This window comes from Acinonyx jubatus, chromosome A2 (genome assembly GCF_027475565.1).
Source record: "Acinonyx jubatus isolate Ajub_Pintada_27869175 chromosome A2, VMU_Ajub_asm_v1.0, whole genome shotgun sequence".
NCBI lineage: Eukaryota > Metazoa > Chordata > Mammalia > Carnivora > Felidae > Acinonyx > Acinonyx jubatus.
The window spans coordinates 70,057,983-70,070,951 of NC_069383.1; the positions used below are offsets into that span (position 1 = coordinate 70,057,983).

Here is a 12,969-nt window from a genome sequence, read left to right on the forward strand (position 1 = left end):
TAAGGGGGTTTTTAGAACCTTATTAAATTCCCTTAAACATTGCAACTTATTAAATTTCCTTCTATGTTTAACATTTTACATTAAAATGTTCAATTTTCTTTTCAGTAATACAATTGCCTAAGTTAAATAGTCTTCCTCATGACTTAACTCAGTGTCATAAACTAGACTTATAAATACATTAAGTTATCTTAAATTGTTGAAGAAAGTACACAAATTTACTAAGAATTGAATTTAATATCACTACACAGATACACTTTAGAAAATGGAATTATGAGGCTAATAAGCAAACATTATAATAAAATATAGTAGCAAATATGCAAGATTCCTTAATGCAAAATATCAACACCGTGGATTTTATTCTGTTAAGATTTTTATATAAACCCCTTATTCTCCCTGGGTGAAAAGATGCATCATCACTAAAGAGATAGTAATATCATACCAAAAAATTGTTGGAGATGCCTTCTGAATAAGGTGAAGTTCTAGAATGATTCTTTCCCCCCCTCTTTTGTTCTTTCTTATTGCAGTAAAAAATACATAACATAAAATTTACCATCTTTACCTTTTCCAAGTGTACATTACAGAAATGTTAAGTATTTTCATATTGTTGTACAATCAATCTCTACAACTTTTTCATTTTGAAAAAGCTGAAACTCTGTATCCGTTAAATGATTCCCCATTTCTCCCCTCCCCCAACTATTGACAGCCAGCATTCTACTTTCTCTTGCAATGGATTTAACCACTTTAGATACCTCACATAAGCAGCATCATACAGTTACAGTGTTTCTCTTTGTGTGACTGGCTTATTTTACTTAGCGTAATGTCCTCGAGGCTCATCCATATGTCAGAATTTCCTTCCTTTTTCAGGCAGAATTCTTAATGACAACAGTGACAAACTAAGTCTTAATTATAATCACTATACCTTTAAAGGAGGATGGAGAAGAGTTTCACAGAGTTCATGTCCGTGAATTTAAGTCACAAATAAGTAACAGATTTCCTAATATAGACATAAGCTGCCATTCTTTCCTGAGTTAAGATCTTTCCACTAGGATGCCTCTTGGCTTGTAATACCCTGAACTTTCTCTCTCAAAACAATATTTTAAGCTGTTGTTTACGGGGTGGGGGAGAGTATATTTATGTCCCCAAAACTCAATGCAATATTTTTTTTAATCAAAATGATGAGAGGGAAAAGCCTTGGGTTGAGATCCAAACACAATTGACAGAATGACAGGGTCCATGTAGAAGCCTTGACAAGCATAACATCATGCCAATAAAAGAGATGTGACTCTTAGCATATCTATAGTGTAAAGAGAGACATTACAGCATTACTGCATATGATACAACACTTAGTTATAATAGTTTCACATCCTAATAATAGAGGCCGTTACTCATATGCATTGGTTTCCTGTATTTAAAAAAAAATTGTTTGGAGGCATTGAGTTGATGGTTAACATATTAAAAGTTTTCAGTTTAAAATAATCGGGCATGGGTCTCTGTTAACAACTGTGTGTGTAAGTGCTGATTGTCAGGAACAGTTCACTGACATTGGTCAGGTAATGCCTGAACTTTTGTTCTAGAAGTGTGCAGCCGCACTAGGATTGTTGCCCCTTGCTTCATCATTTCGGGTGGATTTTCACTTCTTCGTCTCCTTGGATATTTAAAGATCTTCCTGTCCACTTTCATAAATCTTTGACTTGACCATATCTTGCATTCTTTTCACGGTTTATCTTCTAGGACTATAATTTTTATAAATATTAGAGGATATTTATAAAATAAATTTTAATATTTACTTATTTTTGAGAGAGAGAGAGAGAGAGAGACAGACAGACAGAGTGTGAGTGGAGGAGGGCGGAGAGAAAGAGAGGAAGACGCAAATTCCGAAGCAGGCCCCAGGCTCTGAGCTGTCAGCACAGAGCCCCACGCAGGGTTCAAACTCATGAATGGTGAGATCATGACCTGAGCCGAAGTCGGATGCTTAACTGACTGAGCCACCCAGGCTCCCCCATAAAATAAATTTTAAAAACCAGGCATCCCTATGGCATTGTCTGGTTTCCACACTTTTGACTTTTTAAAAAAATTATTTATTTGAATTCAAGTTAGTTAACATACAATGTAGCATTGGTTTTAGGAGTAGAACCCGGTGATTCACCACTTACATGTAACACCCAGTGCTCATCCCAGTGAGTGCCCTCTCTAATGCCCATCACCCATTTAGCCCATCCCCCCACCCATCTCCCCTTCAGCAACCCTCAGTTTGCTCTCTCTATTTAAGAGTCTCCTGTGGTTTGTCTCCCTCTCTGTTTTTTATCTTATTTTTCCTTCCCTTCCCCTATGTTCATCTGTTGTGTTTCTTAAATTCCCCATATGAGTGAAATCATGATATTTGTCTTTCTCTGACTGACTTATTTTGCCTTGCATAATATACTCTAGTTCCATCCACATTCTTGCATGGCAAGATTTCATTCTTTTTGATCACTGAGCACACTCCTGACTTTTAAGATCTTTCTAGTGACATTTGTACGCGCACTATGATCATTTTCTTTATAGATCTATATTGCTTGCCTATGTCTGCCTCTTAATCTGGTTGTCACACTAAAAAGCTCTTTTGGATGGGTTATAGACATGTTTTTGATATTTGCTGCATCAAATTATGTTTTAATTTCTCTGTTTTAATAAATGTAAGCAATAAAATATGTGTATTAGGCTTCCAATCCAAACTGCTTCACTGAATTACGATTGACAGACATTTTTGCTTTAGTCCAAAACGATGAAAGAGTTCTTATTACAAAGTAACCTGAGTCATTCTGTCATCTATAATCTTATTTTTTAACTTACCAGTCATGTTGGAAGGAAAATGTCCAACTGTTTGCTTTACAAAAGAGTCATAAGGGCAAGCTGCTAATTTTTCTTAACCTAAATTTTTTATGTAAATAACTGCAAAATAGGGGCACCTGGGTGGCTCAGTCACTTAAGCGTCTGACTTCTGCTCAGGTCATGATATCATAGTTCATGAATTTGAGCTCCACTTCAGGGTCTGTGCTGACAGCTCAGAGTCTAGAGACGGCTTAAGATTCTGTCTCTCCCTCTCTCTGTGCCCCTCCCCCACTCACCCTCTGTCTCTGTCTCTCTCTCAAAAATAAACATTAAAAAAATTTTTTTTAAACCTGAAAATATTAAAGTTAGAAGAAATTGTTACTAGCCTTAGAAGTTTGGTGAATTTTGGGGCGCCTGGATGGCTCAGTCAGTTGAGCGTCCAACTTCAGCTCAGGTCATGATCTCGTGGTTTGTGAGTTTGAGCCCTGTATCGGGCTCTGTGCTGACAGCTCGGATCCTGGAGCCTGCTTCAGATTCTGTGCCTCCTCCTCTCTCTGCCCCTCCCCTGCTCATGCTACGTCTCTCTGTCTCTCAATAATAAATAAACATTAAAAAAATTTTGTTTAAAGAAAAGAAGTTTGGTGAATTTTTTGAGGGTGCCTTGGGTGGCTCAGTTGGTTAAGCATATGACTCTTGATTTCCGCTCAGGTCATGATCTGAGAGTCATGAGATTGAGCCTGGTGATGGACTCCAAGCTACATGTGGAGTCTGCTTAAAATTCTCTCTCTCCCTGGCCCTCTGCGCCTCCCCACCCACTCACAAACTCTCTCTCTCTCTCTCTCTCTCTCTCAAAAAAGAAAAAAACAGAAGAAGTTTGGTGAATTTTTGCTAGATGCAAATGGGAGCAAGTTCAGGAAGGAGAGACCAGTGTGCCCAGGAAGCCTGAAAGAACCTGAGATCCATACTCTGATGAAACCTCTTTCTACTTTAATGTATTAACAACCAGTATCTTCCTTGCCAGAAAATGGAAACAGAACTATTACTAGATAAATGAAAGATAATGTCATTCTGAAGAAAGGGTATATTATAAGGAGACAGAAGAAAATTATTCCTCTGAAAAATATTAACTGATTTTTATGTGGGACATCATCTTAAGACAAAGATGCCTTGCAGGTATACCCCTTGGCAAGCTGTAGCAGAGGTCACAGACTAGAAAGGTTCTGAGACCTCAGGCTCCCTGTGCCATCATGACACGCTGTTTATTCCAGAGAAGTCTGGTCCAGGGAGAGAAGATGATAAATCAGTAAAGTTTACTCTTTGTCCAAGAATTTCGGCGACTAATTTTGTCCCAGCAAATACTTGGTTCATTCGGATAAACGGCTCTCCTTTTAGGACAGTAGGTAGCTGGCTTGAGCAAACAGCTTGTTTATCCTTTAACGGTTTACTCATTAAAACACCTTGCTGTGTCCATCCATCACAAATTATTGTGTCAAAACTATCACGGTCAGTTACTTGCCATGAAAGATTGGCTCTAAACCTTATAAACCTAGTCACCTAAGCCCTACAAATACTCTTTCTTGAAATCTCCCTTCTGAGATGGGACTTTCTTTGAAAGTGATACTCTCCCTTATCACACTAAGTCTAATAAACTTAGTTTTGCTTGATCAACAGTCTTTTCTGATGTTCTTTTGGAGGATTGACATTGACAATCCTGGAGACCAGGAAAAGATCTGATGGAGAGCCCCTGGCGGACACTGCCCAAGGTCCTCAGCTCTGAAACCACATGTCCCTTGAGGTTTGAACTTCATGCTCAGGGGTCTCTCCCACCACAGCAGTGAGGTAGGTCCTGCATTGGTGCTCAAAACCATCAGATTTATGTGAAGTCCTCTCTAAAACAGTTTTTGTGTCCTGGAAATGAGGATTCCTCTCAGGAACACTTTGGTTATCTGGTCAGCTTTGAAAACTCTTATATTTGAAGGGAAAGCTGGTTTGTTATCAGTAAAACAATGTCTTGGTTCTTTTTTTGTCCTTGTCACTTTTTGTCATGAGTCCATGAGAGAAAGTTTGGAGGGGAAGGGATGAACATAACTTCAATAGTCTGTCTTTCAACGTATCTTCTAAGGCTGATAGGTTCAGAGGGTCCCATCAGACCAGCATCCTTACTGGATAAGTTTTGCCATGGGCCACCTATCCAAACCTAGTAAGACCTTTCTTCTGTCTCGCCTCGGGTTCTTTGATAATTACTTAATTTAGTTTCTTTTGCTTGGAGCCAGAAGTCTCAAAGCTGTGAGACTAGCTCATCAGCCAGATTCCTACAGGTGCTGCAGGAATTCCAGGGTCTTCTTTGACACCCTGGACAATACCTGTGCCACCTTCACACTTTCATGCAGATGCATATTTCTTTAACTGGCCTAATGTCACCAAGGAGAATTTAGAAGTTTTGTGACCACTTTGGGGTATTTCTGACATGAACCGGATAAATCATTTAAGGGACCATTTAGAACAAGTAGGAAGAAAACCTTGGGAAGACATTCTCTGACTTGTTTGTCTAAATGACAGATCACTTTTTCTTATAAGAGATAACCTTCTCAGATTTTCCTCCTTTGGTGTTGAGTGGGTACCAACTTTTTAATCATATGGTTTGACTGAATCATTAAAGACACTAGTTATTGTTTCAATAAGCTGTAACGCTTTTTCTCTGGTGTGTATACATGTAAAAATAGGGTTTCTGTCATCTAATCCTTCTCCTTTCCTTGTAGAGTTAGGTAATTAGACTTTTACAGTGAAATTTTATAACTGTCTTAAACTGGCTTCCCCTTGCTTCTAACCCCACCCCCCTCCTTTCTTTTACTTTTTTTTCCGTTTGGAAATTTGGAAATGAATCTGTTCATGCACATGCTCTGTCATTATGTGCAAATACTAGGACTATATAGTGCAGCTATAAAGTGAAGTCTTTCCAAAAAAAGGGAAGAGCAGGGGAGATACTAAATTGTGCTTCTTCTGTATGTTTTCCCTTGCCAAGAGTGAAACTCAGAAAAAAAGTTAACTGTGAATTCAAGTAATAGACATGGTTCAGAGCTAGAAAGAAAAATTCAACACTGAAATGTTTTGGCAAAACTCCAGTCTTTAAATTTTTTGATATTTTTAATATAGAGATTTATTTATATTTGAAAAATCAGGAAATGATATTCTTCTTAAATAGAAAATTCTTTGGACAAATCAGAATAATTGTAGCTTAAAATCAACATTGTCTTCTTACTAATTTTATCAACATGTAAAAATATTTAGCAAAATATTTTAGTTAGTACAAGATGAGTTTAATTTTTAATCATTTAAATATTTAAGATTTCCTACATTAGTTCCATGAATACAGTAAGTTATCTGTGTTTCCACAAATTTTTTAGGATTAAGAAAATAAATAAAGCTGTTTTTCAATGAAAATGTAATGAGAGATGTCTTTGGAAAGAGCTTAAGCTTCGAAATTGTTATTTTTGGCCCAAAATGTCAACAGTGCCAAAGTGGAGAAACCCAATTTTATGAATCTAGTTTAATTTGTCCAAGATTTCACCTTGATAATGTGGATGTGGATTCTTATATAAAAATGCTTCTGAACTAAGTCCTCTAGAAAGGTTTTTTTTTAAAGACTAGTATGTATAAAATATTAAAATTTAGTTTCTTTAATTTCTAGAAATTCTGGGAACATATTATATTATTGTAACTTATTAACTTGTATAAACCAATCAGCATAGAGCTCTTTTCTTTTGTAAGACTTTACAATCTAATTTATTAATATCCTCTGGAATAAGAAAATATTTAAAATCACCCCAAAAAAGCTGAAGACTTTCCTCAATCACAAAAACACAGAGAGAGCTTGCAGCTTTGAGTCTATAATCTCAAGTAAAAGTAAACACAACACAAAAACTCCAGAGTTCAGATATCAAAGGGCTATTCTCTCCAATGAACAGAAAAATATTTTCTTAATTGATATGAGTTCACAAATAGTCAAACAGAAAAACAAGCTAGATTCTCTATTGTCTCTTACCTGACAAGGAACAGATCTCCATCACCCCTTGAAGATTACTAAATGGCAAGACCATACAAACAGACTACCAGTCGTTTTTCCAATCAATTAGGAGACATTTATTGGCCACATACAAACCAAGTTCACATAAACACAAGGTGCTCAACTGACTGCACAGTCAAGATAGCCTACTATATCATTCCTCCCTGCTCTTGGTTATAGAAAGCAACCAACAGACTTGACCAAACACCAAAAATAAAGCAAAACTCAGAATGGGAAAAAAAAAAAAAAAGGAAAGGAAAGAAAAAAGTAGAAACTGTGAGTCAGCAAAGATAAGTTTCCACCGTTGATCGGGAAACCCTGGGGAGCCAAGAAAAAACATGGCTTGGCTTAGTGGCTCATTGAATTCACTTCCTGGACAATGACATTCTATTGAATCCAGCAGATAAATCCACTTGGGTATCTCAGTGTATGACCTATCAACATGTTAAAGTACAGTATAACACAGAATTGAAATATAGTTCCCATACAAATATAAAGTGAACACAAGTCAAATATTTTGTCCAACTGTTTATTTATTTATATATATATATATATATTTTAATTTTTCTTTTAACGTTTTATTTATTTTTGAGACAGAGAGAGACAGAGCATGAACGGGGGAGGGGCAGAGAAAGAGGGAGACACAGAATCTGAAGCAGGCTCCAGGCTTTGAGCCATCAGCCCAGAGCCCCAGGAGGGGCTCGAACTCACGGACCGCAAGATCATGACCTGAGCTGAAGTTGGACGCTTAACCGACTGAGCCACCCAGGCGCCCCTATTTATTTATATTTTTTAAAAAGTAATCTCCATACCCAACATGGGGCTCAAACTCATGACCTCAAGATCAAAAGTCACATGCTCTGCCAACTGAGCCCGCCAGGCACCCATTTTGTTCATTTTCAAAATATGAAATTGTCAGGAATTGTGAAGGGTCTGGGCCACCTGGGTGGCTCAGTTGGTTAAGAGTCCGACTCTTAATTTTAGCTCAGGTGCTGATCTCACAGTTTGTGAGATCTAGCCCCGTATGGGGCTCTGTGCTGGCAGCCTGGAACCTGTGTGTGATTCTTTCTCCTCTCTCTCTCTCTCTCTCTCTGCCCCTCCCCATTTGTGCATGCACACACACTCTCTCTCTCTCTTTCTTTCAAAAAAAAAAAAGTACTGTGAAGGATCTGAGAGTTTACACTATTTGCAGGCAAAAAAGTTACTTGCAGTGGATTCGTGGATGCTGGAAGAAGACACAAGTTGCCTGGGACAGAAGCAAAAAGATATTTATTACTTATGGCACAGCAAGCAGCATGAGCATAAGCATATTTGGTGCCGGTTCTTCAAACCCTAATTTCTACATAGTGATATGAAGATGGCCAGGTGCCACTTCCACATGTAGTGGGTTGCATTCTAGAAGAGGAACTCTGAGCTTAGGTATACACACTAAGCATGACTGACCCCCAGCTCAGGAGGGGGGTCTATCTCTACCTTCCAAGGCTGTAAGCAAAACTGCACTTCATCCTAGAAGCAAGTAAATGTATCATCCAAGGCTGTTGCTGTATAAACATTTTTGGAATGATAATTCAGAACAAAGGCAGTTAGTACCTCTACCCATAAGACACACAGATATGTGAGAGACCCACGGAGAGTTGTCTCCTAGCATTAATAATTAAAATGCTAAACCTAATTCAAAAAACATTTTGAAAAACTATTTATTGGCACTTGAGTAAAGTAATGCTAGTATAAAATTGCAGGGTTAGATATAAAACTGGTTTCTTCACAGTAAGAAACAAAAAAAATGCAACACAACTTAGGAAGTTAACTTTTCTTTCACACAGAAATCTATAAGATAACATGAATTTCATGGTGTCTAGGCTCTAATCAAACAGAAAAAAGAACAATAAAATACAAGTAAAAGTGCTAGTTTAATTTTCTTAAAGAATTACATAATATTTATTTTTAAAAATTTAATAGTGATCCAATATGACATTGAAAATAGATCTGTACTTTCTTGGCTTTATTTCCCAGCTCTGGATAATTTTTCATAAACTGTGAACATAACCTGCTTGTTCATTTCATGTCTTTGCATGGATACTGAGGATATACTTACCTTCACTGCTTACACAGTAAACACTTTTGCATCCTTCAAAATCTTACCCAAAGTTGTTAACAAAGACTAATGCTCATAGTTGTTGTGGTAATATTCAGAGTAAAATATAATATCTAAAACACTGAGATATCCAATTTTCTTTGATAAGTTTGCTCATATCCCAGAAGGAAAAAAACAGCATGTCTCCTATCCAGGGATTTATCAATTGTATGAATATTTTCAAAGAACAAACTTTTTGCTTTGTTACTTTTCTCTATTGTTGGTCATTTTCAATTTCATTGATTTCTGATCTCCCCTTTATTGTTTCTTTTGTTTGACTTACTTTGGATTTAATTCTTGTTTTAAGGCTTCTGAGGTAGAAACTTAAGTCAATGTTGTTCAATATTTCTGCATGTCTAATATAAACATTTAAAATTATAGATTCCCCTCTAAACATTGCTCTAGTTGCATCTTGAATATTTTAATATGAGGTCTTTTCATTATTATTCAGCTCAAAATATTTTAGATTTTTATTGTGATTTCTTCTTTGACCCATGGTTTATTTAGACATGTAATTTCCAAATACTTGGAGAGTTCCTAGATATTTTTTGTTGGTATATTCTGCCTTTAATCAACTTTGTTGAGGTATAATTTTTGTACCAAATACTGCATTCAATTCAAGTATACAATTTGATGAGTTTTAATAGATCTGCAACTCTCATGATATCACTGCCAAGCAACATGTTGAATTACTACATCAACCCCCAGATTTCCTCATGCTCTTTTGCAATTTCTTACCTCCCTGCAATAGGTAGGTTAAAATGACTTGAAAGATATACTATGTAGACAATAAAAACCCCCACAAACTTAGTGTGATATATGAATACCATATAATGGAAACCTCAAACCAAGGAAATATTACCCAGGATAAAGAAAGATATATAATAATCATTCAAATGAACATGGATCATTCTCCTAATAGACCATACTATGGGTCATATAACAAACCTCAAAAAACTAAGAAAAAATGAAATCATACAAAATGAAAAAAAAAAAAAAAGGAAAGAAATACAACCCTTGACAATCAGGACAGGTAGCCTAGCATGTTTTTTGAGGAAAAACAGAATAGATTTATTGTAACGTTGAGTTTCTTCCAGAATATTAAAGAACATTGTAAAGGATAAAACTTGAGTGTGTATAGCAAGTTATAGGAGGTTTGAGGAAAATGAATTTTATTTGCCATACTTTATATCTGAGTCTGAAGGAAAACAGACAAAATATATTAAGATTTTGGCAAAATTTTGATGTGTTTTTTAATAAGATATGTTAATATTCTTTACTGTCCAAACTAAATTAATGTAATATTAGAATTTTATTTTCTCCCTATGAAAATATAAATTGATCTTGAAATATTTAGTCTGCTTTTAACAAGCATAATAAAAGATTGTTCTTTATCTTCAGTGTAATCTGAAAATGTAGCAGAAATTCCATGTATCATCAGAATAATTTCCTGTCATTTGTGCTGACTTTATTATATGCTTGATGACTTCAAAAAAAGTACATCTTTTCAGAACAGCTAAAATTCAGTTCTTTACAAGTTTGTTACCTTCTTCTGTTTTTATTGTATATTGTTGGAACTTTTATTTATGTATAGTTAAGCTATAACTTGTCATTGTCCATAGGTAACTGTGCTCCTGTCTCAAACAAATGACCAAATCATTTTGTTCTTTTTTTTTTTTTTTTTGAGGGGGGGGGGTGAAATTGAGCAAGGGGCAGAGAGAGAGAGAGAGAGAGAGAGAAAGAGAGAGAGAAGCAGAGCTTACCTGGGGCTCATGTTCACCTGAAGCAGGGCTCGTGCTCACCCCATGTGGGACTCAAATTCACAGACCATGAGATCATGACCTGAGCCCAAGTCAGATGCTTAACTACTGGGCCACCCAGGAGCCCATGACCAAATTTTTTCTTACAATTCTTTATTTTGTTTCCTCAAGATCAGATCCTAAATTCAGGAAAATAAATGTTTAGGATGTCTTTTTCATTTTCTAAATTGTGGTAAAATATGTATAACATAAAAGGCACCATCATAACCATTTTTAAGTGGGCAGTTCTGTAGCATTAAGCACAATAAGTACTTTCACGTTGTGCAACTATCACCACCATCCGGAACTGTTTCATCTTCCCCACTTGAAACCTCATACCCATTAAACAATATCTCCCTGTTCCTCCCTCCCCTGCAGCTCCTGGCAACCACAATTCTGCTCTCTGTCTCCATGAATTTCACCAGTCTAAATAGCTCATGTGAGTGGAATCGTTGAGTAGTTGTCATATTGTGACTGGTTTATTTCACTTAAAATGTCTTTAAGCTTCATCCATGTGTAGCACGTATCAGAATTTTCTTGCTTTTTAAAAAATGTTTTATTTATTTTTGAGAGAGTGCAAGCAGAGGAGGGGCAGAGAGAGGGAGACAGAGGATCCAAAGTGGGCTCTGAGCTGACAGCAGAGAGCCTGACATGGGGATTGAACTCATGAACCATGAGATCATGACCTGAGCTGAACTCACATACTCAACTGACTGAGCCACCCAGGTGCCCCAGAATTTTCTTGCTTTTTAATGTTGGATAACGTTCCACTACATGTAAATTCCATGTTTTGTTTTTATCCCCTTCATCCTGCAATGGACTCATGGATTGCTTTCATTATTCAGCTATTGTGGATAATGCTGCTATGAACATGGGTGTACAAATACTTTTTCGAGAAGTTGCTTTGAAATCTTTGGGGTATATACTGAGAAGTAGAATTGCTGAGTCATATGGTAATTCTATGTTTAATTTTTTTTTTTTTTTAGGAGCCACCATAGCAGTCTTCATAGTGGCTGCACCATTTTATATTTATACCAGGAATGTCAAGTGTTCCATTTTCTCCACATCCTTGACAACACTTGTTACTTTGTGTTTTTTGAAAACAGTTGTCCCAATGGTTGTGAGATGATATTTCATTGTGGGTTTAATTTTCATTTTTCTCTATTGATTAGTGATTTGAACATTTTTTTCTTGTGCTTATTGGCCATATGTATATTTTCTTTAGAGAATTATTAATTCAATTTCGTTGTAATTATTTATTTATTTATTTATTTATTTAAAAAAATTTTTAAATAGGCTTCACACCTAGTGTGGAATCTAATGTGGGGCTTGAACTCAACAACTCTGAGATTAAAACATGAGCTGAGATCAAGAGTTGGATGCCTAACCAACTGAGCCACCCAGGCGCCTCTCTTGGCCCATTTTAAAATCTGGTTGTTTATTTTTTTGTTGAATAGTAGGAATCTTTATATATTTCTGTGTTTTAAACCCTAATGAGATATATGATTTGCAAATATTTTCTCCCATTTCATGGGTTTCTGTTGATAGTGTGTTTTGAAGTACAAAAGTTTTTAATTTTGATATAGTCCAATTTATTTATTTTTTCTTTTGTTGTCTGTGCTTTTGAAGTCATATCCAAGAAGCCATTGCCAAATCCAATGTCATGAAGCTTTTCTCATATATTTTCTTTTAAGAGTTTGGGTTCACTTTAAGCCAATCTCTTGTAGATAGTATAATGTTAGAGTCCATCTTCATTCTTTGCATGTGAATGTTTACTTTTCCCAGCACCATTTGCTGAATAAATATTGAATGCTTTAAAAATTCACATGTCCTCCTTGCACAGAAGCCATGCTAATCTTCTCTATATCATTCCAATTTTAGTGTATGTGCTCCCCAAACAACCACTAGATATCTTTTTAAATTAAAATTAAAATTAAAATTAAAATTATCTTTGAGATTTCTCAAGGAGCCCCTGGAAAATCACAATGATTTATATATTTACCTTATAAAAACAGAGATGCCAGAAATATTTTAGGTTGCCCTGATATAATTTATATTTCTGAATTAGCTTGTCACTATTATAAAAAATTCCTGGGAAGAACTGTCAAGTGAAAGGATAATTTTGTACAGATAAAATATTATCCATATAAAATTTTCTGAGA

The 12,969-nt window shown here is 35.9% G+C and overlaps 1 non-coding gene across 1 annotated transcript; it reads right to left on the reverse strand.

The window, feature by feature from the left end:
- Window positions 1-12,605: 12,605 nt before the first annotated feature.
- LOC113603097 (U6 spliceosomal RNA) lies at window positions 12,606-12,712 on the reverse strand. The gene has a single exon (XR_003424652.1). It is a non-coding gene; the product is annotated as a U6 spliceosomal RNA (small nuclear RNA).
- Window positions 12,713-12,969: the final 257 nt, after the last annotated feature.